Source organism: Erinaceus europaeus, chromosome 1 (assembly GCF_950295315.1).
Source record: "Erinaceus europaeus chromosome 1, mEriEur2.1, whole genome shotgun sequence".
In the NCBI taxonomy this organism is placed as follows: Eukaryota; Metazoa; Chordata; class Mammalia; order Eulipotyphla; family Erinaceidae; genus Erinaceus; species Erinaceus europaeus.
Window position 1 is genome coordinate 38,078,639 of NC_080162.1, and position 27,675 is coordinate 38,106,313.

At 40.9% G+C, this 27,675-nt stretch overlaps 1 long non-coding RNA gene across 1 annotated transcript in view; it reads left to right on the forward strand.

The window, feature by feature from the left end:
* The window catches only part of LOC132541810 (uncharacterized), a 56,041-nt gene extending 29,478 nt beyond the window's left edge, over nt 1–26,563 (forward strand). Inside the window, exons 2-3 of the long non-coding RNA XR_009552892.1 lie at nt 9,174–9,285; nt 25,301–26,563. This is a non-coding gene — a long non-coding RNA (uncharacterized LOC132541810). The remainder of the gene's footprint in view (nt 1–9,173; nt 9,286–25,300) is intronic.
* Nucleotides 26,564–27,675: the final 1,112 nt, after the last annotated feature.

Genomic DNA, 27,675 nt, shown 5'->3' on the forward strand with positions numbered 1-27,675 from the left:
GAGTACAATACCAAGCTTGACTAGTTAATTATTAATACAACTTGGATGGAAAGGAAGAACCTTATTTTCCCTCTTGGTTCATGGAGTTTTCTCACTATTTAAATATGGACTTGGCCCAGTATGGGGTATTCAAATGCAAATAGCAGAAACAAGGGTTCAGATTCATTTAAACAAGTTTCTGGATCTACATCCAGAAAGGTTGGGAAGGTGAACTATTTCCAAGACCTGGACAGGAGACCCCTATTCTCAATCACTGGCCAAGAGGCAGACACTTCTCTTTGATGCACAGAATAAATTTCTCTTTAGTAATGTTTTCTCTTTCTTCCCTACCTGACCTGGACCAAATCAAATGTGCTGACTGGCTTTAACCACTATTTCTATGACTTTTATTAAAATGGACTGCACTCATGATATGAAATGCAAACAAAGGAAAGGAAGGGCATCTCCTTAGTATAGTCTTCAATTTTTCTGAAAAGAAAGTCTAACTGTGCACTGTTTAGTAGGAATATAATGTGCACCATATGTATAATTTCCAGTCATCTAATAAAAACATAGAGACATGCTAAATCTTAGAAATCGATGACATTAATTAAAAAATATATTTTATGTGTATCTCAAATTATCATTTCAACATATAATACATACAGAATTATTGCTATTTTGCTTTTTTTTAAAAAAAATTTTTTGAAATTCAGCAAGGGCATTTTATACTTATAGTATTTTTCAATTTAACTGCTAAGAACAGCTACCTCTTCAGAATTTTGTATAGTCTACAGTAGAAAAAGTAGATTACCATGCCTTAGCTATTCAAAATGTATTGAAAAGTTCTCCCATAAGAAAATTGTGTATGAAAACTCATTGAAGTAATTTTCTGTTAATATTTGGATCCTCACTGATAAGCTGGTCTATCTCTTAAGAAGTGATTTGACCTTGAAGCAAAAGCATATCAATTTTGAAACAAAGTGAAGTGAATTCACTGTGATACTCAGTATTATTAACGTTGAATGCAATTGAAAAATAACTCTTAATTTATCATCAGCAAAGCACTCTTCAGAATTTTTGGTAGCATTTACAGTGAATTTTGCTGTAAATTGCATTTTAAATAATTTGCCTACTGATTCATGTTGTAAAAATGTGAAAGTCATCATTATTCATTTGTATTTTAAAAGTATTAAATTTTATCATAAATTGACAACCCCTTCTCTTTCACTACCTGGCTAACCGGGTCACTAATAAACGTGTATTTTTTAAAAATATTTTTAATATTTTATTTATTTATTTTTGGTATAGATAGAGAGAAAGAGGGAAGGGGGAGGAGCATAGGGAAGGGGGAGAGAGAGAGAGACACGGATGTCACTTGCAGCAGCAGGACGCAGAAAAAGGAGGTTTGGAGCAGAAAGGGACTCAATCCTTTATTTGCGCTGGCACCTCAGAGTTGGGTGAGAGAGCAGCAGTTTTGGCCACGTGGAGGTAGCAAAAATGGCCTCCTCGTGCAGCAACCTTCCCTGCGTCTAATCACCGAAGTGAAAGGCAGGCAAGAGAGAAAGGGGCTGAAGAAGGAGGGCTTTTATGGGAATAGCTCTGGCAAGAATGGGAAGGGGGAGGAGTAACCATAGCTCTCCAGGGTAGGATAATAACTCTCGTGATAATGGGAAGGGGGAGGAGTAACCATAGCACTCCAGGGTAGGATAATAACTCTCGTGATAATGGGAAGGGGGAGGAGTAACCATAGCTCTCCAGGGTAGGATAATAACTCTCGTGATAATGGGAAGGGGGAGGAGTAACCATAGCACTCCAGGGTAGGATAATAACTCTTGTGAGAATGGGAAGGGGGAGGAGTAACCAGAGCACTGCAACTATCACGGGGAATCGACAGTGCCCTGAGGGCACAACATGGCAGATGTGACTGCATCTGCACAATTTCCCAGCAGAGAGAGAGAGAGAGAGAGAGAGAGAGAGAGAAAGCAACACTGCTTCATTTCTCCTGAATTTTCTGCTGTGGGTGTGGGCTGGTGGATGGGAGCTTGAGCCTGTGTCCCTGTGCACTGTAGTGTGTGTGCTCTACCAGTAAGCTTTTCTTTAGAGCTTCAAATTGTATACATTCTATATGCTGTGTGATAACAGTGAATAAACATTTTATTATTCTTATTTATTTATTGGATAGAGACAGTCAGAAATTGAGAGGGTAGGAGGAGATAGAGAGGGGAGAGAGAAACAGAGACACCTGCAGACCTGCTTCACCACTTGCAAAGCTTTCCCCTTGCAGGTGGGAATTGGGGGCTCTAACCCTGGTCCTTGCGCATTGTGACGTGTGTGCAATCAGGTGCACCACCACCTGTCCCCACAGTGAGTAAACTTTAAACCAAACTGCAATATTGGAGTCTTTGGTTTTGAATACATAGTATGTCATATTGTTTCAAAGCAGTCTTGAATTAAGAGTTAATACTAAGCAGATCTTCATAAAACTCTTTCAAGACTCAACCAGTGAGCAAAGAACACAAGATCATTAAATTCATTGTCTTCCACTTCTTTCAGCAGTTCTATAAACTGATGATGATTCATAGCATTTGTACGCAAGCACGCGATGATTTTACTGGTGTTATCAACGACATTTTTCAGAGTTTGCTGCAGAAACAGAGCAGAAATATTTCATATGTATCATATAGTGGAATAAAACATTAAGAGAAACATCAGTCTGTTGTTTTACAATACTAGCAAATCTAAAGATTTTAATCTAACATAGCTGAATTATCGTGTCGTCATAGAAACGAATCTCCTCAATTCTACTGAAATTCTTCTGACACATATAGGAGATGTAAAATTACCTAAGCTCTGAGTTTTATTTAAAAAAATATTACAAGACTTTTTTCAGAGAACAGTTTTAAGGCCAGCAGAAAAATTGAGCAGAAGGTGCAGAGATCTCTCATTTACCCATCCCCACCCATTCATGGACTCTTCTGTTACCAGTATCCCCCACTTGTAGTGAGGAAGCATGAGAGATTCCATCTTGCTATCCACATAGCTCTTATTTTTTTTCAACTCCAATATAGCTTTATTGAAGAAATGCTGGTTAACAGGATTTCTTGTTGTCCCAAGAGTACATTTCCACATTTTGCCAAGATAGATATCAGTGCATTTCACCCCCCACCATTTCATCGTCTTATCTCACCATAGGGTCTTAGGTTTCCAGCCTCTCCTTAGTAGTACTCCCTGCCCACTTCTGAGTCCCTTCTGAATCTGCTGCCATAGACTACGGACCACTGAAGATTCACCCTATATTGCCCTTTGTTTTGCTTCTTTGAGCCCATTTGTGAGTGAGATCATCCAGTTTTTGTCCTTCTTCTTCTGGCTTATCTTGCTCTACATGATTCTTCCATTCATGTAGGAGTAAAGGAGAACGTGCCATTGTTTCTTACAACTATGCAGTACTCCATTTTCACATATATACTTCCTATATCTTTTTCATCATCTCCTTAGTATTAGGAGTATTAAGTATTAAGAAAAAGTCATGTAGGCTTCCAGGAAAAATGTATTACTTAGTAATATCATATCAAAGTTTTAAAAGGGGGACAGACTGCCTCTTATCAAGTCACTGAAGTCAGTTGAATAGGCCAGGGCCCCCTTCCTTCTCTTCCACTACCTTTTGTGTCTTCTTTCCTTAGATACATAGAAACATTCCAGACTCCAGCCTGAGAGTAAGATTCGTTTTTTTTCTTCAGCCAGGAGGCTGCCATCTTCTCAGGTTGCTAGCACCTTAGCAACTTTCCTTTTCTCACATAACCCTTGTCTCTTGCATATTGATTTCCAAGTGGCTGGCAATCCAACATTTGGATTTTTAACACTCCCAGAGTGTGACATTACATTGACACATCATTATCATCCCAAGCCCAACATTAAGGTTCACTCTTCATAATGCAGAGTCTGTGGGTTTGTGTGTGTATCTACACTTCTAGTACCATACTGGGAAACCTGATTTTATTATTTATTTACTTATTTATTTATCTTTTTTTAAAAAATATTTTATTTATTTTCTCTTTTGTTGTCCTTGTTATTTTTCGTTGTTGTTGTAGTTATTATTGTTATTGATGTTGTTGTTGTTAGATAGGACAGAGAGAAATGGAGAGAAGAGGGGAAGACAGAGAGGGGCAGAGAAAGATAGACACCTGCAGACCTGCTTCACCGCTTGTGAAGCGACTCCCCTGCAGGTGGGGAGCCGGGGGCTCGAACCGGGATCCTTATGCCGATCTTGTGCTTTGCGCCACCTGCGCTTAACCCGCTGAGCTACAGCCCGACTCCCTTATTTATTTATCTTTACTTCCCCTGTATCTGTGCCTTGTCTTTATTGTATTTTTTTTAAAAAACTTTATTTTTCAGTTGTCTTTTCAAAGAATGCATTGTCATTTTAAAGCATGTATATTACTGTTTTTTAAATTTATTTATTCCCTTTTGTTGCCCTTGTTGTTTTATTGTTGTAGTTACTATTGTTGTTGTTGTTGGATAGGACAGAGAGAAATAGAGAGAGGAGGGGGAAGACAGAGAGGGAGAGAAAGATAGACACCTGCAGATCTGCTTCACCGCTTGTGAAGCAACTCCCCTGCAGGTGGGGAGCTGGGGCTTGAACCGGGATCCTTACTCCAGTCCATGTGCTTTGCGCCACCTGCGCATAACCCACTGTGCTACAGCCCAACTCCCATCTTTATTGTATTTTTGTCTTTCCCCTGTAGCTTTGTTCCTTTTCTGGAACACCTTATAGTTGTAGTCATACAGTATGTGTTTCTCTGTGTGTGTGTTTTGATTGACTGTTTTTGTTTAATAATGACCCTTTAATGTTCCTTCTTTTTTTTTTTTTCATGACTTGATTGTTCATTTCTTTTTTGACACAGAATGATATTCCATTGTCTGGATACATACACCACAATTTCTTTGTCCACCTACTATGGGATATTTGGTTTACATCTAAATTTTGACAATTATGACTAAGGTTGATATAAACATCTCTGTAAAGGCTTTTGTGTAGGTATATGTCTTTATCTCCTTTCAATAAATACCAAGGAGAGTAATGGATAGCTCATATACTGAGAGTAAGATTAGTTTTGAAAGAAATCATCAAACTTTCCTTCTGTTGCTTTCACATCCTCACCAGCATCTGGTGTTCTCATAGACACCTTACTCTTTGCTTTTATTCCAGTGAATCCCATTGCAGACCACTGACCTCCCAAACTGTGAGGTAAGACATCTGTGTCGTTTCAAGCTGCTAACATTTGGTACTTTATCATAGCAGGACCAGGAAACAGATACAGTAGTTCTACAAAACAATGAAGTTGTTATACAGGAAACACATTTTACTGTACAATTTGAACTCTACACTTTATTAAACTTACATTAAAAATACATGCAGTTTCCTGGATGTGCTACCCACACGGTAGGTCCTCAGGAACCACACACACACACACCCAGTGGCTACTGTGGCTACTGAACATGGCAGAACAGCTGGGTCCTGGCAAGAGCCTGCCTTTCTTGGTGAGTAAAGTGCTGAGGAGAGAGAAGAAACTTGGGAGGTGACTTAGTTCCCTTCGCAAAGAAACTCTTTGGGGGCATCTGACATGTGTTTCAACTGTACAAGTTTTGGGGATATTATTTAGTGTCAAGTTCTACTTCAAGATTGGGAGAGGTTTCAGCATTTGGAAATGCTGTATGGGTGGAGGAGGGGAAGAAATTATCTTAATAGAAACATTTTAAAGTATCTAAGTTTTTAAGGACTTGGACTCAAGACACAGCACTGGGTTGCTTAATAAGTATCTAATTTCAAGATTTCTCATGAACTTCTAGTAGAGCCTGACTCCTCTCTAGGAAGGATGTCTGCAGGGGCTGGTGAACCACATTCTTTCTCCAAGGGTTATAATTTCCATCTCCTCTAAGGGAGGAGTCCTACCTTAGAGGAGGACCCAGTCCATGCTTAAGTCTGGGAGTGCTTGGGAAGGATTTTGAGTTGAGGTAACTGCTGGGCTCATAGAAAGCTGGGATTGCAATGCACAAATAGGAGAGATTTCAGGAAGGGCACAGGCAGGGGAAAGAGAGTGAGTCAGTGCCAGCTGTGAGTTTGCTGCAGCATTTCCAGAGGGAGGGAGGGAGGGGAGGAGGGGTTCCTGCTTGGAGTTCCAGAGACCTGGGGTCATCTTAGAGGGGTGAGTGAGCACTCTTGGGAGTTTGTGTAGGAAACACAACTCTAGTGTTTTCTTTTCAGTCTTTCCCAGCAAAATAGCCAGCATCTTAGAAATCGTTTCTTTCAGTTAAAAAAAATTTTTTTCCTGTGGTTACAAGCTTGTAAGATTACCAAGTATAGTTCCACACTGCATCCAGACAATCTCTTCTTCCCCCCCCCCATTCTAATCTCCTTTCCCATCTTCCCATTCTGCTCTTGCCTCTCTCTGTCTTCTTCCCTGCCTGCCCTTACATTCCCTATCCCTTCCTTCCCTCCATCACCCTCTTCCTGTTCCTGACTGTTTTGTTCTTCCCCTGCCCCTCCTTTCTCCTCTCTACTTGTTGCCCCTTCTCCAGTCTTTTCCCATTTCTACTTTCCTTCTCTTTCTTTCCCTTCTGTCCCAGGTTTTACCACATGCTAGAACAGGACAAAACTACACCAGGAGTGAACTTTTGACTCACCTCTATCTTCTCTAAAAAGTTTAACAATTTGTTTCTTTTCACCATTAAGCAATATACGTTTGTTGAAAACATCTGATAAATACAACATAAAAACAAAATAGAGGGGGCAAGCATTGACATACCCAGTTAGGCTTGCATGTTAAACTGAACAAGGGCCAGAATTCAAGCCCCCAGTCCCTACCTGCAGTGAAAATTTCCAAATTATGGAGCAGTGCTGCAGAGCTCTCCATCTCTCTCTCTCTCCTCCCCTCTCAATTTTTCTCTGTTTCTATCCAATAAGTAAGCTAATTAAAAATATTTTTGAAAATAGAGGCCACCTGCAGTTAGTCTTCATGCTGTATATGTGTGTCTATGTGTGCATGTGTGTATACAAAGTGTTACAGAAATTGACTTTGGATCATTTAGTATCTCACTTTTTTGCAAGTGACATTGAATCAGAGATATTTTCTCACACTAATAAGAGTTTTTCCAAATACTAGATTATTGAAGGCTTGGAAGTTTTCTGTCTTATGAGTGTACCATTATTTATGTGTTGACATGATTTTTTTGGGTGTTCCCCCACACACACACCCCAGAGATTCATACTTGCCTACCCATGACCCACCCTCATCTTTCAATACAAAAACACTGATTTTTATTGTGGGTGACAATTTGCTTATTTAAAAAAGACCACATCTCCAAATGTCTTTTGCAGCAGCAAGTGGTAGTCAAGAACATGCCTACAGAAACCACTTATTTGATTTTCTGAGAAAGCACATTAAGAAGGTCTACCTCAGGCTGATGAAATAGGCCACTTGTAGAGTGCACTGCTTTGCTATGTATGCAAATCAGGTTTGAGCCTGGCCCCTACCACATCAAAGGAAGCTTTGGATTTGTAGTCACTTTCATTCTCTCTGCCTCAAAAAAAAAAAAAAAAAAAAAAAAAAAAAAGGAAAGAAAGAAAGAAAAAAAAGAAAGAGGGGGTGGTCTACCCTTTTTCTTTCATGGAATACAAAACATGAGACTAGAGTATCAGCAATCTTGGACCATAAGATAACCTTGATGACAGAAACTATGCACTGAGGACAAGGCAAGATAAGAACAGAAAGTGCCTACTAGGTCCCAGGGAATACAATATGTCTACACATCAGTCATGGACTATCTACCTTGGGACTTCCTTTATGTGCAAGAAAAATAAACATCCCCACTGTTTGCTTTCTATCTTTTTCTAGTTACTAATATAATTTCTACAATAGATTAATTTATTCTACATTCAAAGATGATAATTTATGCATGACTACCATGGACCATTTCCTGCTGATATGAACACACAATAGTGAACCAGCCACAGGAAAACTTCTGTTCTCAGGGAGCTGACATTTCAGTGGAGAGAAATAGAGGATAAAAAGGTGAACCAGTGAAATATTTAGGATGTTAAATCATAAATGCTAAGGAGAAAAACTCAAGTGGAGCAAAGGGACGTGTAATGCTTTAGGGAGTTGGGATGATGTTGAAATTCTGGATGATATAAGGAAATGGCTAAGATAACTATTCTCTTCCCTACCAATTCAAAATGGTACCTTAACCATTCGCTTCACATGCTTTCTGCTTAGAAATGAGTGGCTAATTTGACTTGGAGAAGAATTGGTCACTAGCGCCCTCTCATGAGGATTATCATTCACATGTACTAGCGGAGCTTCTGGCAAACGCTAGAAGAAGCGAGCTTCTTTATCTTGCAGGCCTAAGGAATTCAGTTCAAATAAACCTAGGAAAACAATATGACTTACAAAATTTACATACGCAGAACATCGTAGCTGTGTAACTGAATCCGGAGGGTCCCCAGAAATCTGTTCCCCTCTCTTCCAGCTCAACTCATGGTCCTCTCAGGAACCCTGCTCACCTGGGGTGGGGACTTTGCTGCCTCTGAGCGATGCCCCAGCATCCTAGTTGGCAGCAAATCTGTCTGGGAGCTCCCTCATTGGGCAGACATGGACCACGTGCCTATTTCTGAACCAATCCAGGGGCCAACTGGAGTCAAACAGGCTGATGGGTGGGGCCTGTGTCATAGGAAACCTTCCTAAGGGGGTAGTGATAGCATATCACCTCCAAAGATGTTTATCTAGCTGGGAAAATAAACTGGGACATGCTATCCAACCCCCTAGGAACTTTCCAGAAGAAAAGGAAGGTTCTCAACAGGCTTTCTTTCTGCTGGCCTCCCTCCAAGGCCTTACAGGTTCCTGGCTGGGGAAAAAAAAAGTTCTGCTTTAGCCTTCCTTTTACCTGGTGATTGTTTTCTTCTGTTTTACAAATGAACAACCAAATGCATAAAGACCATAAATTATAAAGGAGCCCCGTTCAAATGAGGCGAGTGAAGGCAATGAGTGAAATCTAATTAAGCAGCTTGAGATCTAAGTGATATTGTTATTAAAGTGCCGCATTAACAGAGCGTTTGATCAGCTCGCTAATCTGCTATGTGAGTGAGTTGGAGGCAAACTCTGTCTGATTGACATCAAGATCAATTCATTCTGCAGGAGAAGATAAAGTGCAGCTCCATTTAAGGGATAGAATTCTTGATGAGGCATTGCCCTTGGAAACCAGCAGCCCAGTCCAGCCCAGCCTGCCTGTGCCATCAGTCACAATCAGGTCAGAGAATTTGGGAATACTGCTTTTGAAATGCACAGTCACTGGTTTTGAAAGATATCCCTGAACTTCCCCAGGCTTAGTCCTAAACTTCACTCACTCATAAACTCAGAGTGTGTGTCAAGTGTCTCCTGTGTGCCCCTCACAGAGTGCTAGTTGTTGATTGATGGGTGGCAAATGGGCAAGTTTTGTGCCCTTCTGGGGCTCACCTTCTGGGTCCATACTAGTGGTAACCATCTGTCTTCTTTGTTTGTTTGAAGATGTATTTATTTAATGACAGAGATGAAGGGAAAGAGAGAATGCATGAGCAGAACATCGGTCAGGCCATAAGTAGCATTAGGGGCTAAACATATTTACAAAGCATGTGCTCTGCTGAGTCAACCATATGTCTTTTAAGACAAAAGAGGGGGATTTGAGTTATTCGTTCCCCTGGCACTAAAACATCCAGAGAGAAGTTCACTTGGTAATAAGGGACCAGGAACCTCCAGGCTAGGCACATGGGAGTAGAATGTGACTGGGGTGGGAACTCCTGTCTTAGTGGGGTAGTTCCTGCTAGGCCACTGCTGTTTTGCCCATGTTTGCTTCTTTGGACTGGAGACAAATGACCACTCACTAAGGGGGCTCAAGAAAAATTCAGACAAATTCATCCACAGCTTGGAGGCCAGAAGTTCAGAGTAAGAAGTGGGGAGAGCTGTACTTTTTCTAGAGGGTTCTGTGATGTACCAGCTCCTCGTGGTCTTAGTGTTTGTGGGTTTGTGATTACATTCTTTCAGTCTCTGCCTCCACTGCCACTTGGCTGTGCTATTATGTGTCCCTGTATGCCCTTGGGCACTGTTGAGTCACTTGAGCCCCCTCAAGTCTCATTTCCCCCTCATTTTCCCTAATCACATCTGCAAAGACCCTATTTCCAAATATGGTCACTGAGGTTCTAGGTGGGCATGAATGTTGATGGAACACTATTCAACCCACAGCAATGCCCAATGGCTTCTTAAGAAGTGTTGTTATATTCTCTCCACCTGATTTTTCCTTCATATGCTATTGAGAGTAAAATATGAAAAGTTAATTGGGATCATCAGTGGATTTGAAGTCTCCTTCCTCCCACATAAAACTCTGCTGAGTTTGAATTTCGGCTGCAGGATTATATTTAATGATTGTGGACAAGGAAGAGAGATCTGGAGGGCAAGCCTCATTAAATATTTATATGTAGTAATAATCTGGTTTGCAAACTGCCTGGGTACTTGCAGAAGTTAAGGTCACTTTTTTCCTCCAATGCTGTTGATGCATGGTACAGTTAATTATGTCTTGCCAAATATAATTACCTATCAGAATTCATTATCTGAGCAACACCTTGGGAGTCCTCTGTCCTGTGGGGACACTTCTAAGGTCCTGGGCCCTGGGCCTGTTGCCTCAGATGTCTTGGTTTGGTCTTAATCTGAGCACAAAGTTTAGGGTACTAACAAGGCTTTCTGCTTAACTCCTTAAGGTGTTTCTTTACTTCTCCAAGTCTCAGTTACTTAGTCTTTCAAATGGGAATTGATTTAATCAACATGTATGAGTTTTTGACTACTATGCATTAAGCACTGGGATTTAGTAGCAAGCCAAACAGACATGGTCTTTGTTCTCACAAAACTCACTGTAAAATAAGAGTGTAGCGGAAGAAACAATTAAGTGAATCAATGCACAAGGTGATGTGATGCCAGGTGGGAGAGGTACTAGAAAGGATAAGTGGATGGAGAGTCAGATGTGTTACCCTGAGAGATCAGGGAAGACTTCTTGGAGGAGTAGCATTGGAGCAGGCACAAAGTGGGGGTGGGTGGGGAGAATGAGCACCTTGGGACTATGTAGGGAAGGAGTGGTCCAGTAGAGAATACTGAGAATTCTTATTCCAGGAGATGAGTGAATGATAGGAGGGAGACTAAAAGAGACTAGTGGAGCTGAGGGCACCACAGCAACTTGAAGGAAGGAATGGGAGAGGAGGAATTCTGCATCTTTTTCTGGGTGGGATGAAAAATCTCAAATATTATCTATGTCAGACTCAGATCCCTATTTTAAAAACATTGGTTCTTGTTTGATCTGGAGAATAGGCAGTGGTATTGTTTTTGTTTGTTTTTTGGGGGGTGGGGTGGGGTTGGTAGGCATAGGGTGGGAGAGGCAGTATAGGGAGAGCAAGTAAGTGGTGGTGACCCAGGACCAGATCAGTAGGGGATGAGAGGACCTGCCTCACAGGGGATAAGGATCAGGGTAAACAGGAAAGTGCTGATTCCTGTGCATATGTGTGTATGTGTGCATCTCTCTCTCTCTCTCTCTCTCTCTCTCTCTCTCTGTGATAAATCTTGGTTCTTCTGTGGACAATTTTTCTGTAAGCTTCCTTTGGAAGGTGCCCATTGCTAGCTTTGTTCTCCTCTAGTACAGGAACAGTAGCCCAACTTCTGGATGCTGTCTGAGACCTGTTCTACAGTGAGCATGAGGAAGAATACAGCAGTTCATCCATCCATCCACCCATCCTGTTTTGATTGAACAACTCCTGGGTACAATTCTGAGCTTTGGGATGGTTGTACCTGCTGGTGCTCACATCCAGGGTAGCTTGTGGGCTTCTCTTTCAGTCTCTGATGTGAATGGAAAGGTTCCTATAGAAAGGTTGAACACTAACCTTCTTGAGAAGACCAGGGCTCAGGTGTTGGGTACTTCTGCTCAGTCTGTGGCTACCAATGGTGCATCTCTATATTTTCTTGTTTATTTGTGTGACAGTTATGTCCTTTCTTAGGCCCAAAAGGATTCTGGGGCCTTACCATAAAAATTGAAAAAATGATGAATCTCTGGGCACTGTGCAGATAAATCACCACACAGTCGCATACCCCCACTGATCCAAGAATCTAACTGCCATCTGCCTCTTCCCTCAACCTCTCTTCCTGCAACCCCAAAAGATAGAGTAGTGGAGTGAAAGGCTCACTTTGAAGGGCAGGCATGTGACTTTGAACCATTCTAAGCAGAACAAGCATGCAAGGGGTAGGCCCTGGAGAGGGAAAATGCATCTCCTGAGATTTACTAGAGCCATCTGGTTACAGAACTCTCTAGAACATTTCTACTCAGCTTTCAGGGGTCATGAGTGTAGCAGTAAAGGTGACATTAGGTGTCGTTTTCGACGGGTTAGGTTGTTTTCGCCGGGCTGGCTTCATGGGCACGGGCGGGTAACAGACGACCAGGGACTCATAGTTGAGCTGTAGGCAGTATCTCTTTATTCATGCAGGGCGCAGCACAATCTAAGCCGAGCTAAGCTAAACTAAAGTATATTAAAACTCACAATGCTGTCTTTATATATATTTGCCAAGTAGGGTGGAAACAGGATGTGAGATAGAGAGGGTGGAGAGAAAAGTGACTGGTAAAAATCAGAGTGTGACAAGGAGGGGGCAGATTAGGCGAGAATCCTATCACTGAACCACAAATGCCCTGGAGGGAGGGTGGAACTTGTTAACAGTAAATAGAATGAAGTGGTTATGTAAATAGAATAGTGTTAAGCAGGGGGGATTTAAACCAAATGAAACAGAAAGGGTCTCATGCATACCAACAATTAGGGAAGTGCTAGCTAACAATATCTTCTGAATTTAGGGACACCCGTTTTGGAGTGTTTGTCTTGGCCACCAGCACCTGTCCCCTTTTCTCCTGGTATGATCAAGTTCTGATCCTGGAACATATTCTTCCCTGGCAGACCTTTAGGATGAACCAAATAGGGGAGAATCAGAAGCAAGGGAATCAATTTTGTGACCTTCCAGAAAAAAAGTGGCAGGGTAGTAGAATAAGGGAGAATTCCTTCCTTCCTTCCTTTTTAACTTTTATTTATTTATTTATTTGACTTATTTGATAGGAAACAGAGAAATTTTGGAGAGAAGGGGGAGAGGGAGAGAAACAGAGAGACACCTGCAACACTGCTTTACCACTTGTGAAGCTTTCCTCCTGCATGTGGGGACCGGGGTTTTGAACCCAGGTCCTTATGCACTGTAATGTGTCCACTTAAGCAGGTGCACCACTGTTTGGCTCTGGGAGAGTTTCTTCACACTAGAAGTCATTGTGCCTTTACAATCTCATAATCATAAGCCCATCTGACAGGGGCTGCTTCTGGGCCTTGCTGTTATTTTTCTCCTTCTGAAAGGCAGCGGCTCCTTGGACTAATGATAGCCGAACACTGCAGACAGTCAAACCCCTTTCATTGACTTCTCCATAATCCCTGGTCCTACAGACATAAATCACACTGAGAGCTGTCCATCATTTGCTCACAGCTGGCACTTGGAAATGAGAGACTTGCTCCACACTCCCAATCAATGTCTGTCTGCCATCTCTGTCGATAACTGCCTGGCGGTCCAATCTTTCTCCTGATAGAAAGGCACCCGGGGGTCAGCCTGAAGATGCTCTGGAGGGTAAAGACAGTCTTTGATCCAGAACCTCCTCACTGCTGGGCCAGAATTAAGTTGGCTCTTTCTCTAATGAAACTGACTCTCAGAGCCCCAGGGTGTGAGACTCAATGGCTCTCAGGAGAGGCGGTGATGGGTGATAATGCTAGCTAGCGTCCTCTGTGCATGCAGCCTGCGTTCTAATGGCCCTTATGGTGCTGTTAAGACAGTTGGAGCCCTTTGAGTAGCTGTGGTTGTCCTGCTAGATGCTGAGTGCTGGGACACGGTAAATGTGTAAGACAGAGCCTGTACTTGCCTTTTTCATTCTCTGGTTGGGCGTGTGTGTGTGTGTGTGTGTGTGTGTGTGTGTGCGCGCGCACATGTGTGCAATGAATTAGGGGCTTGCTAGTGATGGTTTTGAGGAACATGAATTGTGCTTTTCTGATTACAACAGTTTTCTGCTTACAGAAACTGAACAGCACAGGGAACATACTGGAAGACCAGGGACTCTTTCCCTAGCAAATATATGTATATGTGTATGTGTATGTATATACTTCATTTTACTGTACTTCACAGATACTGTTTATATTTTGCAGTCTTGAGGCTTATGGTAAAAAAGATTACTAATCACTGAAGGCACAGGTGATGGTTAGCAATTTTTTATTTTCTCAGAAAAAAAACTTTGAAATTATGCAATACACATTAAAAAAGCTATAATTCATTAAACAATGTGGTACAAACACAACTTTTAAAAAGATATATTTATTTATTTGGTAGAGACAGCCAGAAATTGGGAGGGAAGGGGGTGAGAGGGAGAGAGACAGAGAGACACTTGCAACACTGCTTCACCATATATGAAGCTTTTCCTCTGCAGGTGGGGACTTGGGGGCTCAAACCCAGGTCCTTGTGCACTGTAACATGTGCACCCAGCCCCTCCATTTTTTCCCTATCTTATTGAAAGGACAGAGAGAAAAATTGAGAAGGGAAGGGAGTTAGAGAGGAAGAGAGAAAGACAGACACTTATAGACCTGCTTCATTATTCATGAAGCTTCTCCCCTGCAGGAGGAACTCGAAACCAGGGGTCTTTGTGCATGGTGATATATATGCTCAATTGAGTATACTACTGTCCAGCTCCTTATTTGTTTTATTTTAATGAGAGTGATAGAGACTAGAATACTATTCAGGTCCCACAACACTCCCTCTAATATCTCATTGGACAGAACTTTAGTTACATCACCAAACCTAGTTGCAAGAAGACCAAGAAGACAGGGAAAGGGCTAGAGAGATAGCATAATGGTTATGCAGAGACTCACATGCCTGGGGCTCCAGAGTCCCAAGTTCAATTCCTTGCACCACTAAAAGCCAGAGCTGAGCAGTTCCCTGATAAACAAACAAACAATTAGGGAACATAGCATTTTATTTTATTTTATTTTCCCTCCAGGGTTATTGTTGGGCTAGGTGCCTGCACCATGAATCCACCGCTCCTGGAAGCCATTTCCTCCCCCCCTTTTTTTTGTTGCCCTTGTTGTTGTAGCCTCGTTGTGGTTATTATTATTGCCATTGTTGATGTAGTTCATTGTTAGACAGGACAGAGAGAAATGGAGAGAGGAGGGGAATACAGTGAAGGAGAGAAAGACACCTGCAGACCCGCTCCACCGCCTGTGAAGCGACACCCCTGCAGGGGAGCCAGAGGCTCAAACCGGGATCCTTACGCTGGTCCCTGCGCATTGCGCCACATGCGCTTAACCCACTGCGCCACCGCCCGACCCACCTAGAACATAGCATTTTAAATGGATGACAGTAGCATTCTGGAAATAGAGGGAAAAGAAAGACACCACAGAACCACTCCACTGCTCATGAAACTCTCACTTTGCATGGTGTTCCTATGCAGTGATCAGTCTTAAACTGGAATCTTTGTATGTTTAAAAGGGCACACTCTGCCAGATGAGCCATCTCTCACCCCAGCAAATATTTTCTTTTTATTATAAGTACATCAGATATTATATGGGCCACACATAGCACTAACACTTGTTATTAGCTAACTTGAGTTATAAGAGAGTTGGAAGGGCTTGGGAAGATGAGGGAAGATCTGAATGGTCACATGAAGATGTTAGGAATCCCTTTCATCCAGACTGGGAGTATGGATCGACCAGTCAATGCCCATGTTCAGCAGGGAAGCAATTACAGAAGCCAGACCTTCCACCTTCTGCAACCCACAATGACCTTGGGTCCATACTCCCAGAGGGATAAAGAATGGGAAAGCTATCAGGGGAGGGGATGGGGTATGGAGATCTGGTGGTGAGAATTGTGTGGAGTTGTACCCCTCCTATCCTACTGTTTTGTTAATGTCTCCTTTTTTAAATAAATAAATAAATTTTTTAAAAAGGGAATCCCTTTCATCTCATCTGTCCCTCTCTTAAGCATGCTGGCCTTCTCCCTGTCACTATTGCTGTGGATGGTCTGTTAAGAATCCTTGGAATTTCTCCACCATCTAGAAAATGAGACAGCCACATTCATCAGACCCTGCTGATAAATTACATATCTAAGTTCATTTAATCAGATTTATGTACTATTCTCTTCCACAAATGATTTGCAGAAATCCCACAGACTGTTGATGAATTGCATCTATAGTATTTTCATAAGATTTATGCTCCCCCCTTCCTAAAGGTTCTGAGGATCTTTTTATGAAATTCATCTCAAGGAAAAAAATAACAGGACAACTAAGAAGATCAAGCAACAAAAGCTACTGAGATACAGAGGAATGGATTTCAGGTTCAGGAAGAGTGAGCTTTGTGCTGACAAGTGTGATTTAACATCTGGGTGGAGATGAACAAAGCAATTTTGCACATTGATCTCAACTTTGTGCATTGAGTCATTTTGCTACTAAAGATAAATTAGGGCATTGTTATATACCTTGTAAAGCGACCCTGCAGGTTGAAGATCCCCTTGGTTTTTTGTTATATCATGAATTCTCCTTGTGGCAGGTGGTCATAAGGTGATAAGCCTGAGAAAGTCCTGCTTCCTTACCCTTGATGGATCACAAAAATCACCTGGAAGTTTTCAACATCCAGGAAGTCCAAGTCATACCCTAGAATATGACATTTGAATCTCAAGGGCTGGCACAGGTACCAGGATACTAAGAGATCTCAAATCAAGCCTACCGACTCGAAATTTCAACTACAGAAGTAAAAGATTCTTAGTTACTTTCCGCCTGAGAAAATAGGCTTGCTCATGGGTGTGGGTTGTTCTAGTGGGGATAATAAATCTGAATAGGGACTCTGGCCCTCTGACCTAATTCATGGCCCATTTGGCATCTGAAATACTTGCTAATCACTTGGCTTTTCAAATCAGGTGAAGAATCAGGATTGCTTTTTCATCTGGGTTTTCTGTAGAGTTGACCAGATTAAGAACTGTAATTTGGATGTGTGGGCCGGGTGGTGATGCATCTGGTTGATTGCACATGTTACAATGGATGTGTGGGTGGGATATGGATGTGGGGTTATACAAAAGTCTTTCATGCCTAAGGCAGTAAAGTCCCAGGTTCAATCCCCTCACACTATGACAAGCCAGGACTGGATAGGAAATAAATTCTGTATTTATTTCTTTATTTAAATTTCTTTATAGGGGGTTTAATGTTTTACAGTGGACAGTAAATACAATAGTTTGTACATGCATAACATTTCTCAGTTTTCCATATAATAATACAGTCCCCACTAGGTCCTCTGTCATTTTTTTCCAGGACCTGTACTCTACCCCACTCCCACCCCCACCAGAGTCTTTTACTTTGGTAGAACATACCAACTCCAGTTCAGGTTCTACTTGTGTTTTCTCATCTGATCTTGTTTTTCAACTTCTGCCTGAAAGTGAGATCATCCCATATTCATCTTTCTGTTTCTGACTTATTTCATTTACCATGATTTCTTCAAGCTCCATCCAAGATGGGCTGAAAACAGTGAAATCACTATTTTAAATAGCTTAGTAGTATTCCATTGTGTATATATACCACAACTTGCTCAGCTACTCATCTGTTGTTGGACACCTGGATGGCTTCCAGGTTTTGGCTATTACAAATTGTGCTGTGTGGTCTGGGATATGACACAGTGGATAAAGTGCTGGACAAGAGAAAGCATGAGGTCCTGAGTTCAGTCCCCAGCAGCACATGTACCAGAATGATGTCTGACTATTTATCTCCTCCTATCTTTCTCAATAATAAGTAAATATTTTTAAAAATGTGCTGCTATAAACATAAGTATACAGAATGTGTTGGGTTCCTTAGGATATATGCCTAGGAGAGGAATTGCAGAGTCATAGGATAGGTCATTTCTAGCCTTCTGAGAGTTCACTAGACTGTCCTCCACAGAGGCTGGACCAATTTACATTCCCACCAGCAGTGCAGGAAGGTTCCTTTGACCCCACACCCTCTCCAGCATTTGCTGCTGTTACCTTTTCTGACTTATGACATTCTCACAGGAGTGAAGTGGTATCTCATTGTTGTCTTTATTTGTATTTCTCTGACAATCAAAGACTTGGAGCACTTTTTTATGTGTTTCTCAGCCTTTTGGATCTCTTCTGTGGTAACTATTCTATCCATGTCCTCTCCCCACTTTTGAATGGGGTCATTTGTTTTTTTGTTGAGTTTGGTAAGCTCTTTATATATTTTGGTTATTAAACTCTTGATTGATGTATGGCATATAAAGATCTTCTCCCATTCTGTGAGGGGTCTCTTGGTTTGGGTAGTGGTTTCTTTTGCTGTGCAGAAGTGGTTTAATTTGATAATACTCTCATGGGTTTATACTTGCCTTAGTCTTATTTGTAATTGGATTAGTTTCATTGAAGATGTCTTTAAAATTTATATGGAAAAGAGTTCTGCCAATATTTTCCTCTACCTATCTGATAGTTTCTGGTTTAACATCCAAGTTCTTGATCCATTTAGACTTTACTTTTGTGTTTGGTGAAATACAGTGGTTCAGTTTCATTCTTTTGCATGTTTCAACCCACTTTTTCCAACACCATTTGTCGAAGAGACTCATCTTTCCCCATTTAATATTCTGGGCATCTTTATCAGACATTAGATGTCCATAGGTGTGGGGGGCTTACTTCTGGATTCTCAATTCTATTCCACTGGTCAGTGTGTCTATTCATGGTCCAGTACCAAGCAGTTTTGATGACAATGGCCCTATAATACAGTTTGAGATCTGGGAGTGTGATGCCTCCAGTTCCGTTTTTTCTTCTCAAGATTGTTTTGGCAATTCTAGGTCTTTTCTGGTTCCTGATAAACATTTGTAGCTTTTGTTCTATTCTCCTAAAAATGCGCTTGGGATCTTCATGGGAATAGCATTAAATTTGTATATGGCTCTGGGTAGTATATTCATTTTGTTAATGTTAATTCTTCCAACACATGAACACAGAATATCTTTCCACTTCTTTGTGTCTTTTTCAATTTCCTTAAGTAGTAACTCATAATTTTCAGTGTATAAGTCTTTCAGTTCTTTGGTTAGGTTTATTACTAGATATTTTATTGCTTTTGTTGCTATAGTAAAAGGAACTGATTTCTTGATTTCATCTTCTTCTAACTTAATGTTTGCATAGAGGAATGTCACTGACTTTTGTATGTTAATTTTGTAGCCTGAAACCTCGCAATATTGCCTGATAATTTCCAAAAGTTTCCTGCTGGATTCTTTAGCTTTTTCTATGTATACTATCATGTCATCCACAAATAGGGAAGAGTTTGACTTCTCTTCCAATCTGTATCCCTTTAATTCCTTGCTCCTGCCTAATTGCTATGGCAAGAACTTCCAGCACTAATGGTGATAGTGGGCAACCGTGTGTCTAGTACCTGATCTGAGTGGAAATGCTTCCAGTTTTTCACCATTGAGTATGATAAGAGTCTGTATTTATAAAAGTGGCATGTGATGTGATGGACCCAAGGACCATATCATTCAAAGTTGCAAGGACTTAACTGTCCTCATTGCTATTACTTTGGGTTTGCTTATTTTTGGTTTGTTTTACTACTGAAAAATATTCTCAGTATTGTGATCCCAAGAGGAGTTTGGGACTGTTAGCATATGAATGATGTCTGCCTGAGGTGTGGCACACAGAGAAGGGAATGCATAAAAGGCACCGAATTGGGGCAGGTCACTCTCTTTGGCTGCTGCTTCTTCTCCTGGTCAGAAGCATATTGGCAGAGGTGCTCCAGGTATCTGCTATGGCTACTTCTCCTGGGAACTGAACATGTGTGACTCTGCTAACTGCTAAACTTTTAGACCCCTCTACAGTCATGAGCAACCTTTACCAGAGCTGATAATTGGTTATTTTATGGGACTAAACTTTTGATAACTATACACTGTATTTATGGACCTAGCATACTCTTAACCCTTGATGACAATTGCTTATTTTGCCTTTTACTTGTTTCACCCTAATAAACCTTGTATTGTTTAAACCCATTCCCAGATCCCTGCTGTGAATCCTTTCATGCACTACATCGCTCTTCAAAACCCCTTTTAAAGTAAAGTTTCAACACTCCGTAAGTATGTGAATACCAATGCACAGTATGGATACTGTCTTATGTCTCCACCCAAGTTCATAAGATCACTGCATTGTGAAGGTCAAATCAAGCAACAGCAATATAACATTATTTCCATTGGGTTTATGTTCCTCTGGACATTTACTACATAGTGCACTTGGCAGCTATGTAAGCCCATGAGGAGTTCTCAGTTCAGTGCATAGGAGTTAACTTTAGAGCCCATGTTCATATTAAGGAGCAAAAATTTCCCCTGCCTGGACAATGCAGAATTTTGAAGGAATTCTTCCTACACCTGCCAGTCAGATTTCTGTCTTTATTCTGATTCTTCTCAAAGCAAATCTGAGTCAAACTTTGGGTATATGTTTGGGAGATGATTCTGAAAGTGTTACTGGAGGACCCAACTTAGGTGTGTGTACCTCATATGGAATTGAAGTCAAACACAATAGCACTTGAGGTTGGGGAGAGAAGTGAGACTTATTGAGAACTGGCCAAAGTGAGAATGAGAGGGCAAAATCTCTCAGCTCTGTTCTATGTGAACACAAAGTGTTTCATGGAGACAGGGAATGCAGCAGAGGCATTCTTCAACCCATTATCTTGGGTAATCAGATTTCTTAATATCACCTATAGTCAGAACAATGTTGTAGGTAGTTAGTGTGAGTATTAGCCAATTAAGCCTAATGACTTTGGTTATATCAAAGCTGATTCTACCAAATTCTTTCAGAAGAGAATCGCCTATTCCCTAGAACTTTTCTTGAGGTCAGCATGACATCTCATGTCAAAACCAGACAAAAACATTTCTCTTTCTCTCCCTCTCTCCCTTCCTCTGTGTATGTATGTGTGTAGAGCACTTATACAAATGTCCTGAATTAAAATTTTTAATTATATTTGCCATATTAAATAATCAATCCATGATAACCAAATAGAGCTTATACCAGGAATGCAGGGTTGATATTAATTTATTTCCTTAAATACTTGAAAAAAATCATCAGTCAAAACATCTGGAGCCAGTTTTTATTCACAAATTTCATATCTCCAATAGATAGTTTTAGGACTATTCAAGCTATTTATTTCTTATAGGGTGAGCTTTGGTGGAATGCCTTTTTCAAATAATTAGCTCATTTCATCTAAATTTTTGAATTTGTGGGCATGAAGTCCTTCATTTTATTCCATTTACTCTTTTGATATCCATACAATCTGTAATTTGTCTCAATATTTCTGACAGTCATAATTTACATCTTCTCTCCTTTTTATCCTGATCAAACTAGCTAGAAGTCTACTGATTTGATTGATCCTCTCACAGACTCATATTGAGATTTTGTTGCTTTTTGGTTGTTGTTGACTGGTTATTCTGTTTCTGATTTCCATTATTTCTACCCCTACCTTTATTGTTTCCACTCATTTGCTTAGTGTGATTTTACTTTTTTTTTTTTTTCGTTGTTCCATAATCTGGGGCTTATGGCCACCGATTTAAGATCTTCTTTTTAAAGAAGGTATATGATGTGCATTTTGCTACCTAAACTAGTTTAGCTATATCACACAAAGTTTGATATATTGTTTTTCACTTTAGTTCTTTTCAGTATACTGAATGATTTCCATTTTGATTTCAGTTTTGATCCTTGGGCTACATAGAACTTTTTTATTAGATTTCCCAGTGACATTTCTGTTGCTAATTTCTAATATGCTCTGTTCTAGATAATCATTCTCTAATTAGATTCAAATGGATTATAATTGCAGCTACAGAACATGCTTTTTGTAACTTTAATTCTTTAAAAGTTTTTGAGAAGAACTTAAAAGAAGACATGGGCTGGGTAGATATCATAGTGGCTTATACACAGACTTCCATACCTGAGGCTCTGAGGCTCTTGGGCTCAATCCCAAGCACCACCATAAGCCAAAGAGCTGAGCAGTGCTCTGGCTAAAGAGAATAATTAAAAAATAGTTAAAACATAAATGAAAGAAAATAGTAAGTTGATGTTGTGGGCTGGAATGCTTTATAAATATTCATTAGGTTAAATTGGTTGATAATATCATTTAAATCTCCTATTTTTTTTTGCTGACATTCTATTTGTCTTTTCAAAGAAGAATAACCAAATTGCTGACTATAACTGTTGATTTTTTTTTCTTTATAGTGACATAAATTTTTGGTTCATATATTTTGAAGTTCTGTTTCTATTTCTAGGTGCCTAAACATTTAAGATTATGTCCATTTAATGAGTTGACTTCTTTATAATTATGACATAAGGATCTTTACTTCCTTGCTCCAAAATTGACTTTGGGGCCCTAATCAGGGAATCCTGAGATTCCCAAAGAAACATGATGGGCCTAGACCTTGAATAAATCCCTTTCTCTATTGTTACCAGTCATTTCTATTAGGAACAACACAATAGACCCCTTTGTGGGTCCCCATAGGACTTGCCTTCAACTTGGATCAACAATGGCAGAGAATGTCCCATCCTCCTAAGGGAAGATGGACAACATACTCTATATGCTACACCTGAGGAAGATTGGTCCTGATATTGGGGCAGCTTGGAATGATCCTACTCATCACAGAATGTGAGTTCAGATATAGAGGGATGCAGAGGTCACATAGGCTCCTAAGCTAAATATGGGCCCCAGATCACATCAAATCGATGGGGTTTACAGTCAACAATATTTATACACCTTTCCCATATTTGGGAGCTACTTCTTCCCTGATCCAGCTTTCTGGTCTTTCTGCCAGCCATGACATCATCTCCCCAGACAATAACTTGGATCCACATGCAGATCAGATTTCATGCTCAGGGGAAAAAAAAAAACAACAACCAAAAACTGGTCAAGCCACAGGCCCTTTGGAATATAACTAAAATATGCCTACTAGCCATCTACAAAATGGAGGCCCCCCCCCCCCAACTCTTCATCTGCACTATTCCAGCCTTCAGGTCCATAATGGTTCAACAATTTGTTTGGCTTTGTGTGTTAACTCTCTTTTCAGCCACCAGGTTCCAGATGCCAGCATGATGCCAACCAGACTTCCCTGGACATACAACCCCACCAGTATGTCCTGAAGCTCTGCTTCCCCAGAGCCCTTCCCCACTAGGGAAAGAGAGAGACAGGTTGGGAGTATGGATCGACCTGTCAATGCTCATGTTCATCAGGGGAGCAATTACAGAAGCCAGACCTTCCACCTTCTGCATCCCACAATGACCTTGGGTCCATACTCCCAGAAGGTTAAAGAATAGGAAAGCTATCAGGGGTGGGGATGGGATACAGATTTATGGTGGTGGGAATTATGTGGAGTTGTTCCCCTCTTATCCTATGGTTTAGTCAATGTTTCCTTTTTATAAATAAAAAATTAATTAAAAAAGAATAACAGAGTTCAGATTTTAACCCAGAAAAAAAAAAGATTGGATTTATCTGATAGGAGGATAGGTGTGGTAATGTTCTTTTGTTTATTGTGGGCATTATATGCCATTTCCACTCTTACTTTTTCTCTATTTGTGTCTTTTGTGTCTTCCTTGCTATACATACACCAGGAAGTTTCTTAGGGGCAGTTCACAAATGAGTTTTTAATTTTGTTTTTATTTTATGTAGTTCTTACATAAATAATGAATTTGTTAGAAGGATGAAGAGGGTGAGAACAGAGGACAGGAAAATAAAGTTAATCAGCTGTCCTTTAGAGAAGAACTGCCCAAGTCTTTTAATTTTAATCTAGATTTACTATCTGCCTTATAATTAGAGTGTTTAGACAACATACCTTTAATGTGATATTAAAATGTTTCTGTTTAAATCCATTATATTGCAGTTTACATTCTATTTTGTATCTATTCTCTATTTCTCTTTCCTCCTTTTTCTGCCTCCTTTTTCATTTGTTGGATAGAGCTAGAAAGACAAGGGACAGTAAAAGCACAGAGGAGTTTATTGGGAGGTGGGGCTATAGAGTATCAGGAGCTGCATTTCTCTCCTTTCTCTCTGGTCAACTAGGAATATCAAAGAAGATCACCTGAGACTGCAAAAGGATGAGACTAGCACTACTTTGGGAACCCACCAAGTTACTGGTTGTTGCGAACATGTGTAGCTTGTGGACAAAGAGGAGCTTAAGGAGAGATTACTGAGGCTAAAGTCCATATCTACTACTGAGCAGCTGGTAATAGTCTGGAAGTTTGCCTGTTGAAGAGCCACTTCCAGTCTTTTTTACCAACAAAAAGACTGCTGAAGGGAGAAGAGAACTCCCCCAAGGCTCACCAAATACAACTGTGAGTCTCCATTGCTACTGCTCCTCAGAGGCTGGAGCAACAGTAGGGAGGCCCTGTGCTGACATCAGGGGGCTGGGGACGGAGAACTGACCAGGAAACTCAGGAGAAGATCTACACCCCAGTGGTCTAGGGGTGGGGCTGTTTAGTGGGGAGCCTTTCTACATTGTTCTCCTGATGATAACATGATGAATAATTGCCTCAAAACCCACAAAGTACAAATGGGACTTGTTTAGAAAATCACAGGACCAAGTAGTGCTGCCTGGCTTGGCTTTGACTGTTGTCAGAGCAGCTGAATTGAGTTTGGGGCTTTGGATCCTAGGGGCGTGAGAGTCTCTTTGCACAACCACTGTGCTATCTCTCCCCCACTCTGCTTTATCTCTTGGCCAGGAGTGTATGATTAAACTGAAAAACCTACTTATAGCTAAAAATCCCTCAGGCTCCCATAACCTACAGGGAAGAAAAAGAACAAAAGGAGTTTTAACAGCCACTGTGTTTGAACTCAGGGATTGAGATAACATTGAAACAACTGTTACTTTACTGTGAACTCTTTAAGTACCTTACTTAGACACAAGTCAATCTAGGCAAGAATGATCAATGGATTGAAAAGCACAGATGGGACTGGGCGGTAACGCCAGTTAAGCACACATGGTGTGCTGACCTACCACCTCTGACTTCAGTTCCTCTTTATACAGAATCCATTGGCTCTGACTTCATTCTTACATGTTTATTGACCTCTCACTTTTCTCCCAATGTTCCTCGATGTTCAAGGAACCTCACCTTGACTTCTAATGTGTATGTACCTCCTCTGTTTGTGTTTTGGTGCAACACCACCCTATATTTTCATGGTAATTCTTCTCTACCTGGTCCTTGCCTTCTAGTTTTGCTTGTTCCACAGCTGACCCTCTATGAAGAAAAGAATTTCATCAGTTGGCGCTGACGACCACCAGAGGACCAGACGTGCTGTGGTTTTTCCCCTGACCATCGCATCGACTGACTGCTCCCCTTAGACTTGCTGGTGGACTTTGGGACAATCTCTCTATGCTGCTGGACTCATTGAAAATCAACTTCAACAGTCCATTTGACTTCACCTCTGACAGCTTGGAGCCTCTCCAGAGACAGATAAATTCCCTTGCTAAGGTGGTAATCCAGAACCGCCATGGTTTCGACTTCATTTATGCTAAACAGTGTGATCTTTGTCTAGAAAAATGTTGTTTCTTTCGTAAATGAAATTATATTTGTAGAACAGAATGTTGATACCTTGCACAAACTCAGCTGTGATATTAAGAATTCCTTTCCCCTTTTCAATACTAACTCTTGGCTTTCTTCTCCTTTAACTGCTTGGCTTCTGCTTCTCCTAGGCCCTTTGCTAGCTGTTGCAGTCCTATTACTGATTGCTCCTTGCCTCATTCAATTCCTCAAGAAATGCATACATGACATTATTCATGTCACAGTGCAGAGGGTCTCTGTTCACCCTTACACTCGTATTCCTTTAGAAGAGATAAATGTTCTTGCTGACACTGATCCATAGACATTGTTAATTAATTAAAGAAATAAGGAGGAGATGTTGGGACTATGTGTAAGCTTGATATAGCTTAGGGAGAACTAAGAACTAAGAACTGAATGGAGGTCTGAGAAGATACCCCCTTGTGAGTCTCTCTCAACCGAGGTGAGCAAAGGGAAGGAACTCAGACTTAGTTCTTTCCTTCTTGACTCTCAGGCCCACAGAAACCCCAATACTTCTCCCAGTTAACTGCAGGCCACATGGCTGACTACTTTAAGATTCATTTACTCAAAGTCACCTTACCTTCTGATCACAGAGGAGAACACACCTTATCACACACTCCATCATACACCTCAGACCCCAGACAAGAGAAATTCCAAACTATATGGCCTTTTGATATCCATCTTCTCTCTGTCTCACCCTACTGGTTTAACCCCTATGCTTCTCTCAAATACCTTTGGTTAATTAAGTTGCTTGTGTCATGGAGAATAACTGTCTTGTATCTCATCAATTCCTGTCATACCAGCCCCCTACCATAAGGGCAAGCTGACCTTTAAGACACCTGTAATTTCTGACATATTTCAATAATTCTCTTTGTTTGGTTTTCTATTTAACTCATGTCCACTGGCTAATAAACGAGATCTGAGCATGTGGCAGTCTCCCCGGTGTCTTTACTTCGTGTCGTCTCTTGTGCAAGCAAGCAAGAACCGGTATGTTACCTTTCTCCTGGAGATCATCCAGCCAGAGACCCTGACAATGGTGCAAAGCAGAAGGGCCAGCTTAAGGATCCTGGTTCAAGCCCCCAGCTCCCCACCTGCCGGGGGTGGCTTTGCAAGTAGTGAAGCAGGTCTGCAAGCGTCTATCTTTCTTACCTCCTCTCTATCTTCCCCTCCTCTCTCAATTTCTATCCTATCTAACAACAAGAACAGCTGTGACAACAATAACAACTACTACAAGCATAACAATAAGGGCAACAAAATGGGGAAAATTCCCTCCAGGAACAGTGGATTCATAGTGCAGGCACTGAGCTCCAGCAATAACCATGGAAGCAAAAAAAAAAAAGAACAGAGCGAGGGACCTCATAACACACTATATACAGTGGTTAAATCATAAAGAAACACTGGAGAAATGAACCAGAACACAGCCCAGCTAAAAGCCCTCCAAAGGTAGAAGCACATAAGGACAACATCGAAACACTAGTTGAGACATTAGTCACAGGAGTGAAGAAGATTTTGAAAGAAATGTCATCAGAAATGGGGAAACACCAAATGAAACTATGAAAGAAAACACTAACTATCTCAAGGTGATTAGAGAGATGAAAACTGAAATAGCTGAGCTAAGAGCACAACTAGCTGAACAAGGTAATACAGTATCAGAACAGGGTAACAAAATAGCTGAGCTATAGAAAACAACAGAGGGGACAGAGAATAGAATAAATGAGGCAGAAAAAAGAATTAGCAAGATTGAGGAGAAATTAGAGAAAACTAAGAAAGAAGTAAGTGATCTCAAAAGGAGATTAAGAGATACTGAAAACAACAACAGAAACAAGTAGGATGACTGCAAAAGAAATAATATACACATTATTGACCTACCAGAGAAAGATAGAGAGGTAGGGGAAGAAAGCATTCTACAGGACATAAAAACTTCTCTAGCCAAGACCACATAAAAGACATAAAAGTTCAAGAAGCCTGGAAGTTCCCAAACAGAATTAACCCATACTTAAAGACACGATGGCACATCATATTTAGAATG